The sequence below is a fragment of the Neofelis nebulosa genome, chromosome 12 (genome assembly GCF_028018385.1).
Source record: "Neofelis nebulosa isolate mNeoNeb1 chromosome 12, mNeoNeb1.pri, whole genome shotgun sequence".
In the NCBI taxonomy this organism is placed as follows: Eukaryota; Metazoa; Chordata; class Mammalia; order Carnivora; family Felidae; genus Neofelis; species Neofelis nebulosa.
This window is the reverse complement of record NC_080793.1, coordinates 33,830,235-33,843,529: the sequence shown is the minus strand read 5'-3', so window position 1 is coordinate 33,843,529 and position 13,295 is coordinate 33,830,235. Positions and strand designations below refer to the sequence as shown.

The window sequence follows — 13,295 nt, the reverse complement described above, 5'->3', positions numbered from 1 at the left end:
CAAGAATCAAAGTCGCTTTGAAAAATGGCTTTTCATTTGTCATCATTTTCATTTCCTCAAAGAGAAGGCATACTGTCCTGGGCAAAAATCAATGCTTCCCCATAATAACGTGCCTACCGAGATCCGGTGCTGAAAGCCTCATGGAGAAGGAATGGAAGCTTATCTGTAGGACACATCAGCCACAACAAGAGTCTTGAAAATCAATACTTTATGGGCCTGCATTGACAATGCACAATTTTTTAATCAAAATACGAAACAAATGACTCTAAGGGTTTAAGACGAAAACTGTGTCCTGTCGTTAAAAAAAAATGTCTGCGGGCATCCCAAGTGAAAAACGTATTCTTTTATCAACCCAAATATTATAGTTATCAGAGCATCTTCTGTGTGGCCAGAACCTAGTCACCCTTCCTTCATCTCATCAATGACACACGTATTTATCTCATAGCCTCCAAGCCAGAACCTCTAGCTGGGACAGGAAGGAGGGAACAGTAGTATGTGTCAGCTACACGCCGTGGTCTGGGCAAGCTGCTAGAGAAACCAGGATGGAACAGCAGGTGATACGTGAGACCGTGGCACTCGGTGACTCACAATCTTCCCCGCAGTGCCCCGTCTCACTTGGGATCAAAGCCCTACGTGGCCTGGCTCTAGGTTCCCCCTGACGTCCCCTCTCTTCCTCTTCAGCCTCGCCGGCTTCTTCGCTGCTCCTCACACACAGCTGCATTGTGTGCCAGGGTTATTGTAACAAATTACCACAACTGAGGGGATGGAAACGAGAGAAATGTGTTCTCTCCCAACTCTGGAGGCTAAAAGTTTGGAGTCAAGGGATCAGCAGGGCCATGATCTTTCATAAGGCTCTAGGGAGAATCTTTCCATGCCTGTCTCTTAGCTTCTGGGTGACAGCTGGCAATCCTGGGCATTCCTGGTCCTATAGATCTGCCTCTGTGGTCACATGGCATCCCCCTGTCCCTCCATGTGTCTCCATCACTCTGTCACTTTTCCTCTTCTTACAAGGACATCAGTCATACTAGATTAAGGACACACCCTACTCCAGTGTGACTTCATCTGAACTAATTACATCAGCAATGACCCTATTTCCAAATAAGGTCACATTCACAGATACTTGGGTGTTACGACTTAACATATCTTTAGGGGGGCATAATGCAACCCACAACACACGCCCTAAGTCTCAGGGCCTTGGCACTTGTCATCCTCTGCGTCGAAGGCTCTCCCCTAGGTGTCCGGTCCACACAGTTGTATCACGCCTTCTAAATCTTCCCTCAGATACAGTCTTCTCCGTGAGACCGTCTCGACTGCCACTCAAAACGGCAACATCCCCACCCCACCCCCACGTACTCTCCATCCCACTTGCCTTCTTCCTTTTTTTCCATGTGATCTATCTTCTGTCTGACTGTATAAATCATTGATTTGCTTATCCTAAGTCTCTCCTCATTACGGTAAGCCCCGTGAGGGCAGAGAGTTTTGTCTGCTTTGTGAAATGTATCCCCCACACTGAGAATAGTGCCTGGTGCGTAATAAGCGCGTTATCAACTTGGATGGATGAATGGTCCAGCGTGAGGGAAGATGGGCACGCGAACGGAGCGTGACAATGTAAGGTGACGAGGGCTACGAGGCAACTGCGGGAGTATGCAGAAGGCAGTGGTTTGGCTCCAACACGGGGAGGGAGGCGTCAGAGGCAGCTTCCTGGAGGAGGTGATAACTGGGTAGCGTCAGGAGTCAGGAAGGGCGAACAGAAGAGTAAGTACTGGGGGGGGGGGGGGCGGCGGGAGGGAGACAGCAGAGGCGGACGTTCCAGGTGCTACGTGCAACATTCTAGGAGATGTGACACCACCACCAACACAGCAACTGCTACTTCTTACTACTATTACTTCCGGTATATCCTGAGTGCGTGTGCATCAGGTGCTCTTTTTTTTTTTAGTATAGTTTTTTAAGTTTATTTATTTTTGAGAGAGACAGAGCACGAGTGGGGGAGGGGCAGGGAGGGAGACACAGAATCCGAAGCAGGCTCCAGGCTCCGAGCGGTCAGCACGGAGCCCGACGCGGGGCTCGAACTCACGAACGGCGAGACCATGGCCTGAGCCAGAACCAAGGGTTGGATGCTTCACTGACTGCGCCCCCCAGGCGCCCTGCACCAGGTGCTCTTCTGAGCACCTGTCTTAACTCACGGAGTCTTCACAGCCAATGAGGCAGGGGCTTGTATTAGCCTCCTATGACTGCTGTTAACAAACTGCAAACTTCGTGCCCTAACACGACACAGATGCGTGGGTATCTCACAGCTCTGGAGGTCAGAAGTCCCAAACCAGTCTCACTGCCCTTCAGAGGCTGTGGGGGAGGATCTGCTCCCTTGCCTTTTCTGGCTGCTAGAGCCTGGCTGCCTGTGTTCCTCGGCTCCTGGCCCCGTCCTCCACCTTCAAAGCCAGCGGTGTGCCCTTGTACGGCCCCCTGTGATGACACTGGACCCACCTGGATAATCCAGGACGGTCTTCCCATCTCCAGGTCTTTAACTTAACCTCATCTGCCAAGTCCCTTCTGCCACGTGCGGTAAACTTCACAGGCTCTGGGATCAGGATATGGGCGTGTGGAGGGGCCATGATTCTGCCCACCACAGTCCTCTTCTTAGGCACAGTTCAGGCGGGGACCCCAAGGCCCTGAGCAGCTCTGTAACTTCCCAGGTCTCAGTGGGGAGAGGGTTGAGCCAGGATTCAAAAGTCTCTCCACAGAGGTCACACCCTCCTCCACTCTGTGAGACATCATGACAGGTGCACAGACCTGCAAGGAACTCCGTGTAGCTGGAGAGCCAAGGACAACGGGAAACAGCAAGAGCTGAAGCAGGTGCAGTGGGGCAGGTGAGATCGCCGAGGCCCCGTGAGCTGTGAAGAAGCCAGACTCTCTCCTGAGGGCGATAGGGAGCCCCAGCAGGGTTGGCCTCACCTTCAAATATCCCGGCATGCGTGAAGGACGGGCTGGTGCGGCAAGGCGGGTGCCTCCAGACGTGTAGGAGCACTCAGGCAGGTGCTCCTGAGACATGAGCTCACCACGTGGCGGGTGGCAGAGCAAGGGAAGTAAGAGACACCCTGACCCTCTCAGCCTGCGGTGAAACTTGAACTTGGCCCCCCAGTGGGGCACTGGTGTCCCGCCCCGTTTCCATGAAAGGTTGATATGTTTTGGCCAGAGTTCTAAGGAAAACTTCAATTATCCTAATTGTTCAAATACAGTCTTCTAGGAGGAAAGAAATGAGATGTTAAACAAAAGGTGGGTGGGTGGTTGCAACAAAGACAGAGAGAGTTGGGGCGGGAGACAGAGGAGGGAGTAAGAGTCGGGGGGAGGAGGAGGGGGCAGTGAGGAGCCACTGGGAAGCCGTGGACGGACGGAGGGACGGATGGAGGAAGGTGGAAGGCCAGAATGCCCAGGCTATGGGGGAGGGTGGCCACTGGCAAAGGCACCGAGGATGGCAGGCCAGGCAGGAGCCCAAGCCAAGAGCAGATAGGTGGGAAGTCTGCAGTGATTTATAGTGCGACCCCTGAGCAAGAGCCTTTCTCTCCTTGGGCCCCTGTTGCCCCATGTGTATTGGGGGATATGGGAGAGGAGGGATCTGCCTGACCCCCTGCAGGGTTTCCTGCCACTCAGCCTCTCCCTCACCACCCAGCCTGGCACACCTCCCAGGAGGCCCTCCTCCCGGCCTCTTGAGGCTTTGCCAGCTGCCCACGACGAGCAAACACCGCCCTTTGTGGAACCAGGACCTGGGAACCTGGTACTTTGGCCAGCATATACTCTGGGCCAGGTGTAAAGGCTCCCAGCTAAGGCCCCCGCAGAGGGGGCTGAAATCTAGCCCACATCCCAGCTGCCACGCTGCTTACCCACCAATGGGACACCTGGATTCCCCTCCTACACCCACCCCCACATTCATCTCCACCCAGCTACTCAGGGAGGAAGTCCCAGACCATCAGCGTCCAGCACAGGCTGCCCCTACTGCTCCTGCGACCGTCTTCCTCCTGCCAGTGGCTCCCTGTCCTCAGACCCCATGTGGCCTGTGTAGAACTAGGAGACTGTGGGGCAGAGAGAAGGCAGGCTTGGCAAGAAACCACCTCAGCCACTTCTTCCTGGGGGGGGGATTTTGGGGAGGACCTGCACCTTCCTCTGGGGGTGGCTGTGATACCACCCTCACCAGGTTGCTGAGAGATTTCAAGTGGGATTACAGGGTGACTGCATTGCTCACTGGAAGGCTCTACACAGAGGCAGTAATGGTTAGTATCACTCCTCTTTGATGACACACAGCTACAGGCTCAGAGGTCCCTCTGAATTTTTAAGACAGGACCATGACCAATCGGACCCACATTTTACTGGCCCCATAACCAGTCACGATCTGGGGGGAATGCATTTATGCAACTATCTCCTTTAATCCTCAGAGCAATCCAAAGAGGGAAAGACTGGTTTATACCCATTTCACAGATGAAGAAACTGAGGCTCAGACAGGTTTAAGTGGCTTGCCAACGAGCACACAACATGTAGTGATCTGGATTCACACCAAGTGTACCTTCCTGTCTACCTGCACAGGAACATGCCACAACCAAGAGAACTCAAGGAGAGCAGGAGAGGGAATGTTCTCTGCCAACTGAGGGCAGGGGTCTTGCAGGCAATAGGACCAGCCTGGGCAGAGCTCTGCACAGAATCTAGACAACACTATGCTAAGTGAAAGAGCCTGTTATAAGGGACCATATATTGTATCATTGCATTCACAGAGAATGTCCAGAACAGGCAAATCCATATAGATGGAAAGCAGGTTAGTGATTGACAGGGGCTAGGAGATTTGGGGGGAAATGGGGACTCACTGGTAGTGGGTATGGGTTTCTTTTTAGGGTGATTAAAATGTTCCTAAATTGGTAGTGGTGAGGGTTGCACAACTCTGTGTATATATCAGTTACCACTGAACCATGTGCTTTAAATGGCTGAATCATATGGTATGGAATTCTATCTCAATAAAACTGTTATTTTTTAAAAAGATATGGAAATGAGTCTGATCTCTGGTTTAGCTCAAGCTGAAATCTTAGTGAGGTAGTTAAGAGCCTGTGTTTAAATCCTGCTACTTGCTGTGTGATCTTGGACAAGTTACTTAACCTCTCTGTTTCTCCATTTCCCTAGCTTGACAATCCAGGTAACAATACTCTTAGGACTATGAGATTTGATTTAAATGACGTAAATAAATACCTGTACTTAAAAAGGCCTGGCTCATTATAAGTTCTAGACAAGGACTTGCTGTTATTTTTGTTACTTGAAGAAACACCAAGCATGATGGCCGTCAGTCCACCTTGCATGTTGTATGTATAAAGCTGCCTATTCTGTTCTGTCCATCCTGAAGTGACCTAAAATGCTTTCTCTTTGGAGGAAGAGAAACAAGCATTCACTCCGTCAGTAAGTATTCATTCTTGCCTGTGGCTGGAACTTTTCTGGGTTCCCCTGGAGAGCTGAACCAGTGGAGAAGTTACAAGGAAGTGAATTCTAAGACACCAGTGAGATCATCTTGCCTTGAGAATACAGGAGAGAGGACGTGGAAACCTAACCTGCCTCGATTTGAAATCCCCCTTCTTGAGCGAGCTGAGGCAGCTAAGCAGGAAGGATGTGGAACTGGCTTCAGGTAGATTAGCCTCAGCCCCTGACAGGCCAGTCTGGAGGGGTGGCCTCAATGTCAGAGCTTCACATGACGCTCTGTACCCACCTTCCCTCCTGGGCTTTCTCCTTGACTAATCTACTGAGATTGGATTGTCTCTGAGGTCACCAAGCTGTGATCAGCCTGCATCATCTCCCCTGTCGGCCACACCCATCCTCCCGAGAATGCCTGGACCACCAGACCCAGGGAGGGAGACTGGGAAGAACGGCCCCAGCACACCCCAGAAACCGGCTGCAGTGTCAAGGGTTTCGGTTCCATGAGTGACATAGAGTTGGGATAAGCTATTCCCCAATTCCTTGTTCATTGTTCCGGCTAACGCAGGAATCATCTGGAACAATCATGTAGAATACTGCATTCCAGAGGGCTTTGTAAGCTGTCCTCACCTGCAGGTCTGTTAGACTCATTATGAATACCTAACAATCTGAGAAGCTGAACAGGGAAAAGCTGTTTCATGAGGTAGCAACCGTCCTGTCACACGTGCGTGCACACAGGGTAGGTGACCAGTGGGCACCCACCAAGGATGTCTCGGGGGGAATGCATGTGCCACCTGATGATCTGTGTGGTCCCACAGCTGCTCTCCTCGGTTTCCGAACCATCAGCAGTACCCCGACCTGAAGTTCAGTCAACCAAACAAATCACAAATCAAATGAGCTACAAGACACCTCAGAGACGATCCAGTCCAGCCCCTCTATTATAGCAAGGAAAAAACTGATTTTTACAAGAGGAGAAGTTAACTTGCCCAAGGTCATGCAGCTATTTGGGGCAGAGCCTGGAGTCTTAAATTGGCATGTTCAATTGGGCCTGAAGTTGGACACTGGCAGCCAGGCTTTCTGCTGAAAAAACTGTTACAAGACCTTTTGTTTCCATGGATGATAGCCAAATGGCTTTTAATCAGATAAGGATGCTTCTCAAACATCAAGAATTTTAGAAAAAAAATGTAGCTTTCCCTCAGTACCATTAGCAAGTGAAAATCAGAATAGACGCTTCAAGAAATTACGACGTGTGAGATACAACAATAATAACATACATGTGTTTTTTTTTTTTTAATTTTTTTTTCAACGTTTTTTATTTATTTTTGGGACAGAGAGAGACAGAGCATGAACGGGTGAGGGGCAGAGAGAGAGGGAGACACAGAATCGGAAACAGGCTCCAGGCTCCGAGCCATCAGCCCAGAGCCTGAAGTGGGGCTCGAACTCACGGACCGCGAGATCGTGACCTGGTTGAAGTCGGACGCTTAACCGACTGCGCCACCCAGGCGCCCCAACATACATGTGTTTAAAATGACCCCACTTGGACTCAAGAACAAACCGTTTTAGTTTTAGCCCAATTTTACACATGAAATGGGTAGAGACTAGGAAAGCTTGAAAGAAGAGAGAACTAGAAGCCTGGGTTGACCTCAAACCTAGGACTTCCGCTATTACGCCAGTGTCCTGAAGCCACATGTTATAAAAACACACAGATTCTGAAAGGAAGGTAGCTAATTATCTAGGCAGCGGGCTAGCAATAACTCCCCCTGATGGCACTTGCAGAGTCCAGAGCCTTCTCTGGACATTTGCTGGGGTCTGACCAGCTCCAGGGCACCGCTTGGCTGTGAAACACTTGAGCTTGCTGTGAAATTGCCCACTTTAAATGGTAACACCTTTCTTTCTTTCTCCCTTATATGAAAAGTACAGGCATTGCAATTTCAAAGCTTTTCTATTAGCTACGCCACTGTACTTGACTTTTCCTCCGAGCAATCATGCCTCACTCTCTGCTCTGTGTGTGACCCAAACCACGCCTGGAAATGGAACTTGTCCTCACATACCACCCTGCCTCCAACACCTCCTGCCAACTACTGTTTCCAGTATCTTCCCCTGAGAAGAAAGGGCAAGAAGTCTGTGGCATGATGGAGTGTGGGTTCTCCCTCAGCCAACTTCTCTTACCTGCAGGTCTCCCAGCTTCCTCCTGTGCAGCTTAGGACACATGCACATGAGCCCATGTGTGTCTGCACACGTGCACGCATGCACGCGCACGCACACACACACACACACACACACGCACACACACACACACACACACACACTTCTAAAGCTGCTCCAGCTCCCTGTTTTGCCCTTTTCCCCACCTGCATCCTTACATAGGTCTTGCTCTTGTTAGAGCAGGGCCGAGCCCCTCTCTCCTCTGATCACAGTTAAATTGGTTGCCAAATTTGAAACGGAGTCAAAGTCAGAACCAAGAATAAGAGCCAAGGCTTCAGATCCTAACAAACCATTCTGGGTAAGGAAAAGGGAGATGCTTATCACACATGGACTTGAACAGTAGGGCTTCATCCAAAGAGGACTGAAGAGCTGAGGTTTAATGAGCGAGGCAATTCATTCGTACTTGATAGTTATGTATTTTCAAATGTGTTCCAAAATGACGGGTGCCTTTATTTATTTATAAAGAGAAAACAGAGATTATTGGGTTCATGCTATTATTTTAATAAAGAATCATAATTTTCACAGAAAAGACTAGAAGTCATCAGACAATGAGCCTAAAATTCCTTCTTGCTCTTATTTATACCTATGATGATTCCAAACATTAAGCTGAACAAGCACATTTACTGCTGGAAGCTCCTTAAACTACAAGCAATTTTCTTTTCCTCATGACTAGATAATATAAACCAGCCTGAAAGGGGTGGCTGTCCTTTTTCTCATACCCCTAATAGCTTCAACATCCTCTGCCCACCAAGTTTTCTGAATGGTTACAGTGGACACTGATGGTCTCCTACCTGCCATTCATCTTCTCTCCCCTGATAAACCCTGGTTTTCATTTGGGTTCACTGCTCCCCCCCCCCCCCCCCCCCGCCCCAGGGTAGCAGCCGGCTCTGTGCACAGTCCTGGCCTGATCTAAACCCATCGAGGGTCCATCCATTTTCCTTGATTGTGATTGGTGCAGGAGTGAGCCAATCAGAACACACAGTTCCCTGAAGGAATGTGCTTGGAAGATTTGGGCCAATGAATTATGAAAAAAAAAATGTCTTTCAGTTACAAGACAGGACCCCATTATGAGTTGAGTGGGTCTGGATATTTTCGCTTTCTTGGGCCCCTTCCTCAATCAACAAACAAATAAATAAGTGTGTGTGTGTGTGTGTGTGTGTGTGTGTGCGCGCGTATACACTAAAAATTACATTTTATGACTGTATTTATAGAAAGACTGAATTATTACTATTACATATCAGCACATTTTCTCCAATGTCAAAGTTCTCTTCCTCTCATTTTACAATAAATTAAAACATTTTTGTGGACTTCTAAAATGCAATGTGCAGACTGTACCATAAATACATTGGCCCTGTTACAGGATTGAGTTGACACTCAATGCCCTCCCCTACTCTGGACTTCCCATTTGAGCTCATGGATTTCCTAATGGCTTATGCCACTCTGCGTGGCTTTTTTATTACTGGCAGCAAGAGTATCCAGATACCCTGGAACAATGGCCAGAAAGCACTGCTGGATGAGAAGCACCCACAGAAGGCTGATGAGTCCAAATCCTAAATCCCCATAGCATGAATCTTTCTGGGTCTCAACTTTTGCATCTGTAAAATGGGGATAACACCACTGAATAGACAAGATCACTCAATAAGAGCTGCACCTTGCACAGAGGGGGTGTTCATGCCATGGCGGTGCTTGCTGTGGGATTTCTGCTTTCATTATGACCAAGGTTTGGCTGTGGATATCTGGCAACAGTTAACTGGCAAGAGCATAGTGGGGGCAACAGAAGCTTGAGTAGGAAAAATGGAGGGGATTGCCAACACACTAATATTTCCAATCTATAGAGCTGTGCTGTCTAACATGGCAGCCACTAGTCACATGTGGCTGTCATCTAAATTTAAATTAACCAGGGGCACTTGCTGGCTCCGTCGGTTGAGTATCCGACTTCAGCTCAGGTCATGATCTTGTGGCTCATGAGGTCCAGCCCCATATTGGGCTCACTGAGTCAGCACAGAGCCTGCTTTGGATCCTCTGTCCCTCTCTCTCTCTCTGCCCCTCCCCCACTGAGCTCTCCCTCTCTCAAAAATAAGTAAGCATTAAAAATTTTTAATTTAAATTAATTCAGGTGAAACGCCATTAAAAATTCAGTTCCTACGTTGCCCTAGCCCCATTTCAATTACTCACTGGCCATATGTGCTTAGTGGCTAGCGCTTTAGACAAAGTAGCTAAAAAACAGTTCACCATCACAGGAAGTTCCATCATATAGTGCTGCTGTAGGATAAATAAACCATCATTAAATGCTATGTTAACATAAAAACTACCCGTGCTACCCATCTAAATCTGACTGAGTGGATTCTCAATGCAGAATTATGCCATCAACTTCTGTGGTGTGTTTATACACTTAGGAAAAAAGCAGCACAGGACAAGGAGTCCAAAAATCTCTATTCAGGCCTTGATTCTCACACTTCCTGGCTGTGTAATCCTGGACAAGACAACTTCCCTTTCTAAGCTTCTGTCTCCTCATTTAAAAAAATGAGGTCAATAAAAGCTTCTATCTTCTAGGAGTGCTCTGATGATCACATTAGCTAACATATTCGTTCAATTTGTATTTATTACGAGGACTACTATGCGTCGGCAACTATTTGCTGTGCACGCTGGTGATAAAACAGGCAGGAGCACAGACAAGTGTCCCTGCCCTTGTGGAGTTTACGTTCTGAAAGATTTTAGCAAATGTTACATCTTAATCCCGGTGATCACATGAACAGTCATGGCAATACTATGATTCCTCTGATGTCTTCAGTGGAGACCTCTCTCTCAATTATTAAGAGTATAATTGCAATTTTAAAAGAAGCGGGCCCTCTACCTTTTATCTTCCTCCCAAATATAGATCTCAACTAAGACTTCTTTAAACTTGCACACGGCTTTGGGTTACATCATAAAATCAGACTTCCCTCTGACATTTGAATCTAATTCAAGAAAAAGATCTGATTTCAGCAGCTTTTAGTCCAGACTTTTAAAAAAATTAATTATGCATGCATTCAACTAGCAATGAGCAAACTTGATAATTTAGGCAGTTTAGCAATTGGATTGAAATTTTACAGCTAATTTAAAGTACTCCACACTACTGACTTCAGACTTGAGGTTATGAAGCTGAATTAGCCTGGACAAGAGCAATTACTCAGCACTTCAGCACACATGGCCTTGACTGACTTTTAGGGGACAGATCACATCCAACTACAGTTGGCTGGAGGCTAGGATGCCCTGGGGGTATATGCATTCCAGACTGAGTTTGTGTTGTGTTGTCTGAAGCAAGGCTGGGTCTTATTTATCCTTGTCCCCCCCCCACCTTCCCCCCACCCCTGCTTGACAAAAGTCACAGCACACTCCACAAATGGAGTCCTAGTAGAAGGGTCATAATGATTTATGGCTGTGTGACTTTAGGCAAGCTCCTTAACCTCTCTGAGCCTATTTCTTCATCTACAAAATGGAAATAGTAGCCGTACCTTCAGGGCAGCCTATGTGTACGTGTGGGCACATAGCAGGTGCTCAGTAAATGTACCTCCTTGTCTTATTTAGAAATACGGCACCCAAACTCTTAGATATACTTCTCCTTGAGAGGTGATGTCTAGGTCCCCTCCTCTTGGATCTGAATGCACTTGTAACTGCTCTGATCAATGGTGAGAGAGAGACTATGTGGCCTCCAAGACTAGGTCAAACAGGTCCTGCTGCTGTCGCCTGGATTCTCTCTTGCCATCTCAGAAAGAGGGTTTCTTGTTCTCAAAACCCGGCCACATGCTGGAAACCATGCAGGAAGACTGTGTGTATGTCCTCCGGCCAATGGTCTCAGCTAAGCTCAGCCTTTGAGTCAACTAAGCTTGTCAAGTCTTCCCAAATCACAGAGCAGGACAAACTATCCTTGCTGTAGCCTGTCTGATGTCCTGACCCACAGAATAATATAACCAAATGGTGGTTGTTTTGCCCTAAAGTTTGGGACGGTTTGTTACAAAGCAGTAAGGAGCTGGAACATTCAGTGGGCATCGTTCACTCAACACTCACCAGGCCCTTTCTATGTGCAAAGTCATGCAGTGAGCTTCGGAGAGCCTCAGGAAGTGCTCAGGCCAGTGAAGAAACATAACTCTAAACAGCTAGTGGTGTGCTGGTAAACGTTAATAAACACCTGGAGGGTGGGAGAAAGCCCTGCCTTGTAGTGTTGGCCGATTTCCATGGTGTGAACACTCCCATCAACGCCAATTCCAAGCTACTGATGTGAAACATTCCAGAGAATTTAACATGAGCTCTTACAAGCCAGTGTGAGCTGGCTCCAGAACACCAGCCTCAGAGCCCTCAGTCTGGGGTGGGAAGTGCTATGAAAAAGGCAGCAGGAATGTTAGGGGCAAGGGGGATTCCAGGTGGTGGAGATAATGGCCACCATTTTCATTCAAAACTCCCAAGATCGCCTCCAAGAAACAATAAAGAACAGGAAGCACAAATAAAACGTGTACCTTCAATCTAAGTAGAAGGCAGAGATTCCCCCAAACCTCCAATTACCTGTAAGTAGATAAACAAACTCTTCATCTCAGGGAGAGCAAGTTCCAGAACAAGGGGAGTTTGGGGGAAACTGTAGAGAGAGGAGCTAGTAGCAGGCACAAAGCAGATCTAAAACCATCCTAGGAGAGGAAAACCCACCCTAAGTAAGAAAGCCCTGAAACAAATACCAGTGGATCCTACCACTGGGCGCAGTACAGGGAGGTGGTTGTTGAAAGGTAATGCTCCGGGGGTCACGGAAAAGAAAAGTGCCTTCGGAAGCCACACACTGAAGGGGAAAAGAAATGAGAGGGGAATCTAGAATCCTGAAAAAACAAAAGAAAATCAGCAAAGGACATGCAACCCACTCCCTCCTTTTCCCCTCAAAAGAAAAAGCATCGGGGGGGCGCCTGGGTGGCTCGGTCGGTTAAGCGTCCGACTTCGGCTCAGGTCACGATCTCGCGGTCCGTGAGTTCGAGCCCCGCGTCGGGCTCTGTGCTGACAGCTCAGAGCCTGGAGCCTGTTTCCGATTCTGTGTCTCCCTCTCTCTCTGCCCCTCCCCCGTTCATGCTCTGTCTCTCTCTGTCTCAAAAATAAATAAATGTTAAAAAAAAAAATTTTAAAAAAGAAAGAAAGAAAGAAAGAAAGAAAGAAAGAAAGAAAGAAAGAAAGAAAGAAAGAAAGAAAGAAAGAAAGAAAGAAAGAAAGAAAGAGCGAGCGAGCATCAGGGACAGTGTCTGAGTCTCCCCAAGGTCAATAATGTCCCATCTGTAAAAGGAGGCTGTGTCCAGGTCTAAACTTGTATCAAGTCCATATTTTATATACAACATAGCTTACAGGAATCTAGGGTTCCCTTCTAATCTGTAGCATTCTGCATTTGTATGGGGTTCCCTAGGAGCAGGGCTTGCCTGAGGGCCAAGAGGTGATCTGGCAAGGGAGTGGGGCAGCGGAGGGGGCGGGGTGGGAGAGGCCAGAAGAAAAGTAGATGCAGGTGTACTGTGGAGCTGCTCACTGCTGTGGGCAACTGAGGAACCGCTGGAATGCTTCTCCAAAGGAGGGAGACCAAGGCATCTATCCTGCGTTGGTTTGGTTCCTCTGAGAAGCAAATGCCAGGAGAGGATTAGATGTGCAAGAGATTA

General features: G+C 48.2%; 1 protein-coding gene across 1 annotated transcript in view; it reads right to left on the bottom strand.

Moving 5' to 3' along the window:
- GABBR2 (gamma-aminobutyric acid type B receptor subunit 2) overlaps positions 1 to 13,295 on the bottom strand; it is a 351,377-nt gene that overhangs the window by 279,822 nt on the left and 58,260 nt on the right. The window lies entirely within an intron of this gene.